Below are 13,653 nucleotides of genomic sequence, written 5' to 3'. Positions count from 1 at the left end.
AAGAATACCAGGTACAACATTGTATATTTTAGGTTGTTGCATAATCCAACGTATGCTCATAGCTGAGATGAACAATACATATTCGCAACGCGTGTTATATTATGGTCCATATACACACATGATAAATATTATTTAAAAATGCATTTGCATTTTGACTTTGTGCCTCTTATAATAAAGTCTTTCTCCTCCTCCATCCACACTCCATAAAATACATATAATTAAGGAAAAGCCATTATATGTTCATTTGTGTTGATATATATATAATGATGACCGCCACTACACCATCATTTTTTGAATTTCATGAATTCTTTTTGTTATTTATTTTGGCAAATTGTTTTTATTTGAATTATAAATAAATATAATACAAATTTTTTGTTAACGGTAAGGATATTATACAATAATGATCCTTCCGCAGGTTCACCTACGGAAACCTTGTTACGACTTTTACTTCCTCTAAATAATCAAGTTCGGTCAACTTTTGCGAAACAACCGTAACACACAAGGCGTCACAGTGATCACGTCCGGAGACCTCACTAAATAATTCAATCGGTAGTAGCGACGGGCGGTGTGTACAAAGGGCAGGGACGTAATCAATGCGAGTTAATGACTCACACTTACTGGGAATTCCAAGTTCATGTGAACAGTTTCAGTTCACAATCCCAAGCATGAAAGTGGTTCAGCGGTTTACCCGGACCTCTCGGTCTAGGAAATACACGTTGATACTTTCATTGTAGCGCGCGTGCAGCCCAGGACATCTAAGGGCATCACAGACCTGTTATTGCTCAATCTCATTATTGCTAGACGCAATTTGTCCATTTAAGAAGCTAGTGTCCTTATAATGGGACAAACCAACAGGTACGGCTCCACTTATATAAACACATTCAAACACAATAAACATTTTACTGCCACCGTGAATGAAGGCTATATAAGCTTCAGCACCATAATCCTGAAGATATCTATTTAATATATTTGAGTCTCGTTCGTTATCGGAATTAACCAGACAAATCACTCCACGAACTAAGAACGGCCATGCACCACCACCCATAGATTCGAGAAAGAGCTATCAATCTGTCTTACACACTTATGTTCGGACCTGGTAAGTTTTCCCGTGTTGAGTCAAATTAAGCCGCAGGCTCCACTCCTGGTGGTGCCCTTCCGTCAATTCCTTTAAGTTTCAGCTTTGCAACCATACTTCCCCCGGAGCCCAAAAGCTTTGGTTTCCCGGGAAGCGACTGAGAGAGCCATAAAAGTAGCTACACCCAATTGCTAGCTGGCATCGTTTATGGTTAGAACTAGGGCGGTATCTGATCGCCTTCGAACCTCTAACTTTCGTTCTTGATTAATGAAAACATCTTTGGCAAATGCTTTCGCTTAAGTTAGTCTTACGACGGTCCAAGAATTTCACCTCTCGCGTCGTAATACTAATGCCCCCAAACTGCTTCTATTAATCATTACCTCTTGATCTGAAAACCAATGAAAGCAGAACAGAGGTCTTATTTCATTATCCCATGCACAGAATATTCAGGCATTTGAAGCCTGCTTTAAGCACTCTAATTTGTTCAAAGTAATTGTACCGGCCCACAATAACACTCGTTTAAGAGCACTAATGCAGGTTTTTAAATAGGAGGAACATATGAAAAAAATACAAGTATCTCAACACATATAAGAACTCCACCGGTAATACGCTTACATACATAAAGGTATAGTACTAACCACAATTGTAAGTTGTACTACCCGTATGAAGCACAAGTTCAACTACGAACGTTTTAACCGCAACAACTTTAATATACGCTATTGGAGCTGGAATTACCGCGGCTGCTGGCACCAGACTTGCCCTCCAATTGGTCCTTGTTAAAGGATTTAAAGTGTACTCATTCCAATTACAGGGCCTCGGATATGAGTCCTGTATTGTTATTTTTCGTCACTACCTCCCCGAGCTGGGAGTGGGTAATTTACGCGCCTGCTGCCTTCCTTAGATGTGGTAGCCGTTTCTCAGGCTCCCTCTCCGGAATCGAACCCTGATTCCCCGTTACCCGTTGCAACCATGGTAGTCCTAGATACTACCATCAAAAGTTGATAGGGCAGACATTTGAAAGATCTGTCGTCGGTACATGACCATACGATCTGCATGTTATCTAGAGTTCAACCAATATAACGATCTTGCGATCGCTTGGTTTTAGCCTAATAAAAGCACATGTCCCATAAGGTTCATGTTTTAATTGCATGTATTAGCTCTAGAATTACCACAGTTATCCAAGTAACTGTTAACGATCTAAGGAACCATAACTGATATAATGAGCCTTTTGCGGTTTCACTTTTAATTCGTGTGTACTTAGACATGCATGGCTTAATCTTTGAGACAAGCATATAACTACTGGCAGGATCAACCAGAATAATGTTTTTAATCATATTTCATTTTCATATTTTTGAATAGAAATTTGTATTTCTCTTGTAGAAATAATTTATTTATTTCTTATATTCGAATACGGCCACTTATTAAAGCCATCGTATTCGTTTTTTTGTTCTCCAGTTTTATTATCGATTGAAATAGTTTTCAATACAATAATATATATTTCCATTATATATTTTATAAATACCATATACATAATTTCATTCTAAAATATCATTTTATTTCAACATACAATATTATTGTATCCACACATGTTTAATTTTTGTTTAATCAATATAAATATTGAATTAAATCATTTGCATTTTGATGATAAATTTAAAATTTATCTTTTTCATATAAACTTTCGAGTAATATATATAATATAAAACCGAACGCTTATATAAAAATATATTTTTACAATTCCTTTGATCTCGCTGAACCACATAATACCGAAAACGATATTCTACGATCCAATTGTTAGGTAAATATATAGTATATCAATCAAGTTACAGTATATACCACCTTTCTGTTGAAAATTAACGATAATAATTGGAAACGAATTGTAGTTATATAGTAATATATAACACCTTGGCCTTTGTTTCAACGATATTATCTAAGGGCAATAAATATTAACCGCGTAGCCAAGTTCAATATTCTAAGAGAAAATTGTAACAAATTTATACGGATAATATTATTATTATAAATTTCCTTTTTATAAATATTGACAAAATTTATATATATAATGTAAATTTTGATCAATACTGGATGGCCAACAACTGACCATCATATAGTAGTTTTTGGACACGCTGTCCTGAAAATGGGTATTTTTCATTCTTTTTGGCACCCAAGATGTATATACTCTCTTATATTATAAAGAAAGTTTTAATAGTGTCTCATATACATATTGAACCTATAAGTCATATTAATATAACTTATTAGATTTATATGTATAATATTCAATTTCTTATTATTATTGACATAACATAAGTTTTGGTCAATATATCTGGTCGGCAACCACTGCCTACCTATATATGTTTTTGGACACGCCTTCAGTGAAAACGTCATTTTTCATACCAAGGTTTCATCATATTATGGATTTTTCTATTTTTTCCATATAATATAATTATATTTTTATATTATTTCATATAAATATTGTATTTATAAGTTATATCAATATATAACTTATTATATTTATATGTATAATACATAATTTCTTATTATAATTGACATAACATAAGTTTTGGTCAATATATCTGGTCGGCAACCACTGCCTACCTATATATGTTTTTGGACACGCCTTCAGTGAAAACGTCATTTTTCATACTAAGGTTTCATCATATTATGGATTTTTCTATTTTTTCCATATAATATATATATTTTTTTATATTATTTCATATAAATATTGTATTTATAAGTTATATCAATATATAACTTATTATATTTATATGTATAATACATAATTTCTTATTATTATTGACTTAACATAAGTTTTGGTCAATATATCTGGTCGGCAACCACTGCCTACCTATATGTTTTTGGACACGCCTTCAGTGAAAACGTCATTTTTCATACTAAGGTTTCATCATATTATGGATTTTTCTATTTTTTCCATATAATATATATATTTTTTTATATTATTTCATATAAATATTGTATTTATAAGTTATATCAATATATAACTTATTATATTTATATGTATAATACATAATTTCTTATTATTATTGACTTAACATAAGTTTTGGTCAATATATCTGGTCGGCAACCACTGCCTACCTATATATGTTTTTGGACACGCCTTCAGTGAAAACGTCATTTTTCATACTAAGGTTTCATCATATTATGGATTTTTCTATTTTTTCCATATAATATATATATTTTTTTATATTATTTCATATAAATATTGTATTTATAAGTTATATCAATATATAACTTATTATATTTATATGTATAATACATAATTTCTTATTATTATTGACTTAACATAAGTTTTGGTCAATATATCTGGTCGGCAACCACTGCCTACCTATATATGTTTTTGGACACGACTTCAGTAAAAACGTCATTTTTCATACTAAGGTTTCATCATATTATTGATTTTTCTATATTTTCCATATAATATAGATATATTTTCTTATTATTTCATATAAATATTGTATTTATAAGTTATATCAATATATAACTTATCATATTTATATGTATAATACATAATTTCTTATTATTATTGACATAACATAAGTTTTGGTCAATATATCTGGTCGGCAACCACTGCCTACCTATATATGTTTTTGGACACGCCTTCAGTGAAAACGTCATTTTTCATACTAAGGTTTCATCATATTATGGATTTTTCTATTTTTTCCATATAATGTATATATTTTTTTGTATTATTTCCATATAAGTATTGTATTTATAAGTTATATCAATATATAACTTATTATATTTATATGTATTATACATAATTTCTTAATATTTTTGACATAACATAAATTTTGGTCAATATATCTGGTCGGCAACCACTTCCTACCATATAATATAAATATAGATATATTTTCTTATTATTTCATATAAATATTGTATATATAAGTCATATCAATATATAAATTATTATATATTTATATGAATAATGTTAAATATCTTATTATTGGGATAACATAAGTTTTGGACGGCAACAACTGCCTGCCTATGTTTATATGTTATTTTCCTATATAATATAGAAATATTGTATAGGTTTTTCTTATATATATATATAAATATATTATATATATAATATATAATAATTATAGGTACACACGCACATGTGTGAAAACCTTCTTAATAATCCATTCATTTATTATTATACCAAGTCAATCCATCGTTATTTAAGAATTTTACAGATATCATATTAAGATAATTTAGTTACTTTATGATACGAATTATTGTACTTGTATAATTTCTTTATTTATATAGAAGTTTTTTTATTATGGCGTCACTAATAATATGACGTTTCATTTGGCTACCATTATGGGGACTATTGACACCTATAGATCTTTAAGACTTACAAATTCTTCTTTATAAGAAAGTTTTTATTACGGCGTCACTAATAAAATGACGTTTCAGTTGGCTACCATTATGGGGACTATTGGACACCCATAGATTCCCATATTATTAACTTAGTCTCTTTATGAGACTTGTACTTGTATAATTTCTTTCTTTATATAGAAGTGTTTTTATTACGGCGTCACTAATAATATGACGTTTCATTTGGCTACCATTATGGGGACTATTGGACACCTATAGATTCCCATATTATTAACTTAGTCTCTTTATGAGACTTGTACTTGTATAATTTCTTTCTTTATATAGAAATGTTTTTATTACGGCGTCACTAATAAAATGACGTTTCAGTTGGCTACCATTATGGGGACTATTGGACACCTATAGATTCCCATATTATTAACTTAGTCTCTTTATGAGACTTGTACTTGTATAATTTCTTTATTTATATAGAAGTGCTTTTATTACGGCGTCACTAATAAGATGACGTTTCATTTGGCTACCATTATGGGGACTATTGGACACCTATAGACTCCCATATTATTAACTTAGTCTCTTTATGAGACTTGAACTTGTATAATTTCTTTATTTATGTAGAAGTGCTTTTATTACGGCGTCACTAATAAGATGACGTTTCATTTGGCTACCATTATGGGGACTATTGGACACCTATAGACTCCCATATTATTAACTTAGTCTCTTTATGAGACTTGTACTTGTATAATTTCTTTATTTATATAGAAGTGCTTTTATTACGGCGTCACTAATAAGATGACGTTTCATTTGGCTACCATTATGGGGACTATTGGACACCTATAGATTCCCATATTATTAACTTAGTCTCTTTATGAGACTTGTACTTGTATAATTTCTTTATTTATGTAGAAGTGGTTTTATTACGGCGTCACTAATAAGATGACGTTTCATTTGGCTACCATTATGGGGACTATTGGACACATATAGACTCCCATATTATTAACTTAGTCTCTTTATGAGACTTGTACTTGTTTAATTTCTTTTTTATATATCTCTTTATATACATCTCTTATTAGATAATGAACCTTCATTTCGCTGCCTTCATCAAAATGGGAACTATTGGACACTTATAGACTCCCATTGTAGCCAATGAAGGCAAGCTGGTTACTTATAAATTATATATACTTTAAAATATTCTTTATTATCGTAATAATTAAAAATATATCAAAAATATATATAATTTATATGTACCCTTATACATGTATATACATAAACATTTTGTTATAGCATTAATATATATTAAATAATATATAATAATATTATAAGCCAATGTCAATATATACATATATTTTTAAATAGATGATATAGATAGAAATCCATCCATCCATATCATCTAATCGAATCATCAAGCAAAGGATAAGCTTCAGTGGATCGCAGTATGGCAGCTGCTCAACCACTTACAACACCTTGCCTGTTACAAAAGTCGTTTACAATTGATTCTAGGCTTTGTCATTGTATTAAATAATGTTTTTATATGTAACTAGCGCGGCATCAGGTGATCGAAGATCCTCCCAATTTACTATGTTACAAATTACATTGGCATCACATCCATTGTCGTTTATAAAGTAAATTATAAACTTTAAATGGTTTAGAAGCCATACAATGCAAATTGCCCCTTATTTATCATTGCAGTCCAGCACGGATACGACCTTAGAGGCGTTCAGGCATAATCCAACGGACGTAGCGTCATACCACTGTTCGCTCGAACAAGTATTGTGCCATTGGTCCGTACCTGCGGTTCCTCTCGTACTACGCAGGAATGCTGTCGCAACAACGTTTTGTCATTAGTAGGGTAAAACTAACCTGTCTCACGACGGTCTAAACCCAGCTCACGTTCCCTTGCATGGGTGAACAATCCAACGCTTGGTGAATTTTGCTTCACAATGATAGGAAGAGCCGACATCGAAGGATCAAAAAGCGACGTCGCTATGAACGCTTGGCCGCCACAAGCCAGTTATCCCTATGGTAACTTTTCTGACACCTCTTGTTAAAAACTCTTTAAACCAAAAGGATCGATAGGCCGAGCTTTTGCTGTCCCTGTGTGTACTGAACACCGAGATCAAGTCAGCATTTGCCCTTTTGCTCTATGTGTGGTTTCTGTCCGCACTGAGCTGGCCTTGGGACACCTCCGTTATTATTTGAGAGATGTACCGCCCCAGTCAAACTCCCTACCTGGCAATGTCCTTGAATTGGATCATACCTGAGTAATTGGAGTTATACCAAATTTTCAAATCAAAAATACATAAATGCACCGTTTTATTAAAGAATTTGTTTGCAATTATATAACAAACTCGTGATACTTTGATCAAGAAGCTTGCATCAAAACCCAATACCATAAGACATAATAAATATATCCGTATAATGGCTAGGAAATGATACACGTTCCATTTAATCAAGTAAGTAAGGAAACAATAAGAGTAGTGGTATTTCATTGGCGATACCAAACCGAGGTCTAATATCTCCCACTTATTCTACACCTCTTATGTCTCCTTACACTGCCAGATTAGAGTCAAGCTCAAAAGGGTCTTCTTTCCCCGCTAATTATTCCAAGCCCGTTCCCTTGGCTGTGGTTTCGCTAGATAGTAGATAGGGACAGTAGGAATCTCGTTAATCCATTCATGCGCGTCACTAATTAGATGACGAGGCATTTGGCTACCTTAAGAGAGTCATAGTTACTCCCGCCGTTGACCCGCGCTTACTTGAATTTCTTCACTTTGACATTCAGAGCACTGGGCAGAAATCACATTGTGTCAACACCCGCTAGGGCCATCACAATGCTTTGTTTTAATTAGACAGTCGGATTCCCCAAGTCCGTGCCAGTTCTGAATTGATTGTTAATTGATAATCGTTATAATTAATAAGAACTAATTGGTTTAACCCAACTAGTATTCTTAAAAATTTTAGCAAGAAAGTTCCACAATTGGCTACGTAACTAAACTATCCGGGAACAAGTAACTACCATAAATGATAGAAACTCTATTTACCCAGAACGAGCACATAAACCATGTTATTGTTTCCCAATCAAGCCCGACTATCTCAATCTTCAGAGCCAATCCTTATCCCGAAGTTACGGATCTAATTTGCCGACTTCCCTTACCTACATTATTCTATCGACTAGAGACTCTTCACCTTGGAGACCAGCTGCGGATATTGGTACGGCCTGTTGAGAAGTTTGCGTGTCCCCACCATAAATTTTCAAGGTCCGAGGAGAAAATATCGACACAACAGTATATGTCATGCTCTTCTAGCCCATCTACCATATCTCTCTGCGAAAGACTTCCATGGTAGTACGGCTATAAAACAGAAAAGAAAACTCTTCCGATATCTCTCGACGGCTTCTTTATGGTCGTTCCTGTTGCCAGGATGAGCACGAGGCCCATATTTAATAACAAACGGATACTCAACAGGTTACGGAATTGGAACCGTATTCCCTTTCGTTCAAAATTATTCAAGTATATTATTTCCAGCTTTTATTTGTATATTTCAGTTTTTACTTGAAAATTTTCGGCTTTCGCCTTGAACTTAGGACCGACTAACTCGTGATCAACCACTGTTCACACGAAACCCTTCTCCACTTCAGTCCTCCAAGGTCTCATTCGATTATTTGCTACTACCACCAAGATCTGTACCAATGGCAGCTCCATGCAGGCTTACGCCAAACACTTCTACGCATACCATTGTACCTTCCTACTCACTAAAGTTTCAAAATTTATATTACAAGTAATATAAATCATCTACTTTAGCGGTAATGTATAGGTATACAACTTAAGCGCCATCCATTTTAAGGGCTAGTTGCTTCGGCAGGTGAGTTGTTACACACTCCTTAGCGGATTTCGACTTCCATGATCACCGTCCTGCTGTTTTAAGCAACCAACGCCTTTCATGGTATCTGCATGAGTTGTTAATTTGGGCACCGTAACATTACGTTTGGTTCATCCCACAGCGCCAGTTCTGCTTACCAAAAGTGGCCCACTGGGCACATTATATCATAACCTTAAACTTCATATCAAGAAAGTTAAGGTTCTTACCCATTTAAAGTTTGAGAATAGGTTAAGATCGTTTCGACCCTAAGGCCTCTAATCATTCGCTTTACCAGATAAGATTATTTTATATAATATTAAAATGCACCAGCTATCCTGAGGGAAACTTCGGAAGGAACCAGCTACTAGATGGTTCGATTGGTCTTTCGCCCCTATACTCAATTCTGACAATCGATTTGCACGTCAGAACTGTTTCGGTCTTCCATCAGGGTTTCCCCTGACTTCAACCTGATCAAGTATAGTTCACCATCTTTCGGGTCACAGCATATATGCTCAAGGTACGTTCCAGTTAGAGGCATATATGATATAAATATCATTATACATAACTATATAGAACGCCCCGGGATTGTGTTAATTAACTATAAATAGTTAAAAACTAATCCCATTATAAAGCCAAGTTAATTACGCTATTAGGTTTATATCCCAATAACTTGCACATATGTTAGACTCCTTGGTCCGTGTTTCAAGACGGGTCCCGAAGGTATCCTGAATCTTTCGCATTGTTAATCATACAAGTGCATATAATAAACACAAAAATCAATGATAATTATGCCATTATATAATTCCGAAAAATTAACGCACTGTATTCATATAAATCTATCAGCACTTTATCAAATTAATAACATTTATTCTGTGTTAAAATGCAAGCAATTTAATTGGAATAAACTATAAGTTATATTTTATGATAAATTTTGTATGCTAATAGATTACAATGTCCTTATATGGAAAAAATGCACACTATTATCATAATATTGTTTAAATATTACAATTATAATGATGAATTTTCCATAACGGATATTCAGGTTCATCGGGCTTAACCTCTAAGCAGTTTCACGTACTATTTAACTCTCTATTCAGAGTTCTTTTCAACTTTCCCTCACGGTACTTGTTTACTATCGGTCTCATGGTTATATTTAGTTTTAGATGGAGTTTACCACCCACTTAGTGCTGCACTATCAAGCAACACGACTCTTTGGAAACATCATCTAGTAATCATTAACGTTATACGGGCCTGGCACCCTCTATGGGTAAATGGCCTCATTTAAGAAGGACTTAAATCATTAATTTCTCATACTAGAATATTGACGCTCCATACACTGCATCTCACATTTGCCATATAGACAAAGTGACTTAGTGCTGAACTGATTTCTTTTCGCTCGCCGCTACTAAGAAAATCCTTGTTAGTTTCTTTTCCTCCCCTAATTAATATGCTTAAATTCAGGGGTAGTCCCATATGAGTTGAGGTTGTATATAACATTTTTAATGCAATTAATTCTTTTATATATATAATGATAAAAACATTTTAATAAATTCGTTTACAATTATATTTCCATTTTTATATGCTATTTTAAACGAACCAACGAAGAACAATAACATTTCCATTTGCTTTCAATTTTCATATCATTAATATGAGACAATTCTAGATAAATTTTTATGCTAGACATTTCTCAGTATTATTTGACTGAAATCGAAAATATTTCTCTTCGTTTTTTCACATTCAAATAAATAACAAATGCGAGATAATGTTTTTTCATACATTTTTTAATATTATGAATAAAATAATTTAATTATTTGTATCCAATAATATACCATACGCTTATAAAATCTGATTTCAAATTTTATAAACAACTTAATTAGCATAGTCTTACAACCCTCAACCATATGTAGTCCAAGCAGCACTATAAAATTAATTAAAGTACTATAACAGCATGGACTGCGATATGCGTTCAAAATGTCGATGTTCATGTGTCCTGCAGTTCACACGATGACGCACAGTTTGCTGCGTTCTTCATCGACCCATGAGCCGAGTGATCCACCGCTTAGAGTTTTAATATTTGGTTTTTTAATTTTGTCATTTATGTTTTTATTGAAAGAAATTAAAAATACACCATTTTACTGGCATATATCAATTCCTTCAATAAATATGTTTTTATACCTAAAATAAATGTTGCGAAATGTCTTAGTTTTATATAAGCAATGTATATCAAGTGATTTACGGGCAATTTACGGTATGAATACTTTTTAAGCGATATACATTGGGATTTATATAAAACATTAACCTGAAGAATACCAGGTACAACATTGTATATTTTAGGTTGTTGCATAATCCAACGTATGCTCATAGCTGAGATGAACAATACATATTCGCAACGCGTGTTATATTATGGTCCATATACACACATGATAAATATTATTTAAAAAATGCATTTGCATTTTGACTTTGTGCCTCTTATAATAAAGTCTTTCTCCTCCTCCATCCACACTCCATAAAATACATATAATTAAGGAAAAGCCATTATATGTTCATTTGTGTTGATATATATATAATGATGACCGCCACTACACCATCATTTTTTGAATTTCATGAATTCTTTGTTATTTATTTTGGCAAATTGTTTTTATTTGAATTATAAATAAATATAATACAAATTTTTTGTTAACGGTAAGGATATTATACAATAATGATCCTTCCGCAGGTTCACCTACGGAAACCTTGTTACGACTTTTACTTCCTCTAAATAATCAAGTTCGGTCAACTTTTGCGAAACAACCGTAACACACAAGGCGTCACAGTGATCACGTCCGGAGACCTCACTAAATAATTCAATCGGTAGTAGCGACGGGCGGTGTGTACAAAGGGCAGGGACGTAATCAATGCGAGTTAATGACTCACACTTACTGGGAATTCCAAGTTCATGTGAACAGTTTCAGTTCACAATCCCAAGCATGAAAGTGGTTCAGCGGTTTACCCGGACCTCTCGGTCTAGGAAATACACGTTGATACTTTCATTGTAGCGCGCGTGCAGCCCAGGACATCTAAGGGCATCACAGACCTGTTATTGCTCAATCTCATTATTGCTAGACGCAATTTGTCCATTTAAGAAGCTAGTGTCCTTATAATGGGACAAACCAACAGGTACGGCTCCACTTATATAAACACATTCAAACACAATAAACATTTTACTGCCACCGTGAATGAAGGCTATATAAGCTTCAGCACCATAATCCTGAAGATATCTATTTAATATATTTGAGTCTCGTTCGTTATCGGAATTAACCAGACAAATCACTCCACGAACTAAGAACGGCCATGCACCACCACCCATAGATTCGAGAAAGAGCTATCAATCTGTCTTACACACTTATGTTCGGACCTGGTAAGTTTTCCCGTGTTGAGTCAAATTAAGCCGCAGGCTCCACTCCTGGTGGTGCCCTTCCGTCAATTCCTTTTTAAGTTTCAGCTTTGCAACCATACTTCCCCCGGAGCCCAAAAGCTTTGGTTTCCCGGGAAGCGACTGAGAGAGCCATAAAAGTAGCTACACCCAATTGCTAGCTGGCATCGTTTATGGTTAGAACTAGGGCGGTATCTGATCGCCTTCGAACCTCTAACTTTCGTTCTTGATTAATGAAAACATCTTTGGCAAATGCTTTCGCTTAAGTTAGTCTTACGACGGTCCAAGAATTTCACCTCTCGCGTCGTAATACTAATGCCCCCAAACTGCTTCTATTAATCATTACCTCTTGATCTGAAAACCAATGAAAGCAGAACAGAGGTCTTATTTCATTATCCCATGCACAGAATATTCAGGCATTTGAAGCCTGCTTTAAGCACTCTAATTTGTTCAAAGTAATTGTACCGGCCCACAATAACACTCGTTTAAGAGCACTAATGCAGGTTTTTAAATAGGAGGAACATATGAAAAAAAATACAAGTATCTCAACACATATAAGAACTCCACCGGTAATACGCTTACATACATAAAGGTATAGTACTAACCACAATTGTAAGTTGTACTACCCGTATGAAGCACAAGTTCAACTACGAACGTTTTAACCGCAACAACTTTAATATACGCTATTGGAGCTGGAATTACCGCGGCTGCTGGCACCAGACTTGCCCTCCAATTGGTCCTTGTTAAAGGATTTAAAGTGTACTCATTCCAATTACAGGGCCTCGGATATGAGTCCTGTATTGTTATTTTTCGTCACTACCTCCCCGAGCTGGGAGTGGGTAATTTACGCGCCTGCTGCCTTCCTTAGATGTGGTAGCCGTTTCTCAGGCTCCCTCTCCGGAATCGAACCCTGATTCCCCGTTACCTGTTGCAACCATGGTAGTCCTAGATACTACTATCAAAAGTTGATAGGGCAGACATT

General features: G+C 34.1%; 3 non-coding genes across 3 annotated transcripts; all 3 read right to left on the bottom strand.

The window, feature by feature from the left end:
* Positions 1 to 398: 398 nt before the first annotated feature.
* Positions 399 to 2,394, bottom strand: LOC121530144. The gene has a single exon (XR_005993819.1). It is a non-coding gene; the product is annotated as a small subunit ribosomal RNA (ribosomal RNA).
* A 4,401-nt stretch (positions 2,395 to 6,795) lies between these two features.
* LOC121530140 lies at positions 6,796 to 10,746 on the bottom strand. Its single transcript, XR_005993815.1, has one exon. It is a non-coding gene; the product is annotated as a large subunit ribosomal RNA (ribosomal RNA).
* Positions 10,747 to 11,146: 400 nt separating this feature from the next.
* LOC121530138 lies at positions 11,147 to 11,326 on the bottom strand. Its single transcript, XR_005993813.1, has one exon. It is a non-coding gene; the product is annotated as a 5.8S ribosomal RNA (ribosomal RNA).
* Positions 11,327 to 13,653: the final 2,327 nt, after the last annotated feature.

The sequence above is a fragment of the Drosophila eugracilis genome, unplaced genomic scaffold, assembly GCF_018153835.1.
Source record: "Drosophila eugracilis isolate 14026-0451.02 unplaced genomic scaffold, ASM1815383v1 contig_294, whole genome shotgun sequence".
NCBI classification, from domain to species: Eukaryota; Metazoa; Arthropoda; class Insecta; order Diptera; family Drosophilidae; genus Drosophila; species Drosophila eugracilis.
The sequence above is the reverse complement of the archived record's forward strand: the minus strand, read 5'-3'. Positions and strand labels throughout refer to the sequence as shown.